Below are 1,806 nucleotides of genomic sequence, written 5' to 3'. Positions count from 1 at the left end.
CACCAGCAGTGTAGAAGTGTTCCTTTTTCTCCACATCCTCACTAGCATCTGTTGTTGTTTGTTTTATTAATGATGGCCATTCTTACAGTGGTTAGGTGGTATCTCATTGTGGATTTGCTTTGTATTTCTCTGATGATGAGTGAGGCTGAGCACTTTTTCATGTGTCTGTTGGTCGCCCATATATCTTCTTTTGAGAAGTGTCTATTCATGTCCTTTGCCCACTTTTTAAAGGGGCTGTTTGTTTTTTTCTTTCAGCGCATTTGAGTTCCTGGTAGATCCTAGATGTTAGGCCTTTGTCAGATATACAGTTGGCAAATATTTTTTCCATTCTGTGGGCTGTCTCCCTGCTCTCTTGATGGTTTCTTTGGCTTCGCAGAAGCTTGTCAGTTTAATGAGGTCCCACTTGTCTATCTTATCTCTTATGGCTTGGGCACTTTGGGTTTAGGTCAGGAATCGGTTGCCAGTTCCAACTTCCATAAGAGTGTTTCCTGCATTTTCTAAGGTTCTTACAGTTGAGGTTTTACGTTTAGGTATTTGATTCATTTAGAGTTAATTTTTGTGTATGGGGATAGGTAGGGATCCTGTTTCAATCTTCTGCATGTGGTCAGCCGGTTTTTCCAGCACCATTTACTGAATAGGTTCTCCTCTCCCCAGTGGATGTTGGTTGAGGAATTGAGGCTTTGCTTCTGGAATCTCTATCCTGTTCCATTGGTCGATGTCCCTGTTCTTGTACCAATACCAGGCTGTTTTGATTACTGTAGCCTTATAGTAAAGTTTGAAGTCTGGAAGTGTGATACCTTCTACTTTGTTTCTTTTGCTAAGGATTGTTTTGGCTATTCGTGGTCATTTATGCTTCCATATAAATTTCTGTATTGTCATTTCCAGGTCTGAGAAGAATGATGTTGGTAACTTAATGGGTATAGCGTTGAATCTGTAGATTGCCTTTGGTAGGATGGATATCTTAACAATGTTGATTCTTCCTGTTCAAGAGCATGGGGTACTTTTCCATTTGTTTGTATCTTCTTGGATTTCTTTGAGAAGTGTTTTGTAGTTCTCATTGTAAAGGTCTTTCACTTCTCTGGTTAGGAAGATGCCGAGGTATTTCATTTTTTTGGTGGCTATTGTGAATGGGATTGTGCTTTTTATTTGGGTCTCTGCCTGCTTGTTGTTGGTGTAGAGAAATGCAACTGTCTTTTGCACATTTATTTTGTACCCTGAGATCTTCCCAAAGTCCTTTATCAGTGCAAGCAGGTTTTTGACAGATTCTCTTGGATTTTCAAGGTATAGGATCATATCATCAGCAAAGAGGAATAACTTGACTTCCTGTTTTCCTATTTGGACACCCCTGATTTCCTTCTCTTGTCTAATTGTCTGGGCTGGAACTTGAATCTGTTAACAGTGATAACAACAATGACAAACATGATTTATGGGCACTTACCCAGTACTGGACACTGTACATAGTACCTTGCATATACCCTATAATATGATTCTCACAATCACCCCTATACAGTAGGTGTTATTATCGTTTCATTGGTGAGGAAACAGAGACTCAGAAAGTTTTCATATTTTCATTGATGTACCACCTCTACAGCTGGTAAGTGGAGGGCACTACCTGGAGCTCTGGCCTGACAGAACTCAAAGGTCAGGTCCGTAACCATCATAACCATGCTCTGTTCGGCCCTCCCACTCCTTCCTTAAGGCTAATGTTGATTTGCCAGGCAAAGGTGACACATCAAAAATTATTACTTGGTCAGCCTAATGTCTCGGATCTACAAGAAACTCAAACATGTCCAAAGGAAAAAAACC

The sequence above is a fragment of the Carlito syrichta genome, unplaced genomic scaffold (genome assembly GCF_000164805.1).
Source record: "Carlito syrichta isolate Samal-C Ts95f unplaced genomic scaffold, Tarsius_syrichta-2.0.1 Scaffold305717, whole genome shotgun sequence".
Classification (NCBI taxonomy): Eukaryota; Metazoa; Chordata; class Mammalia; order Primates; family Tarsiidae; genus Carlito; species Carlito syrichta.
This window is presented reverse-complemented; position numbering follows the sequence as displayed.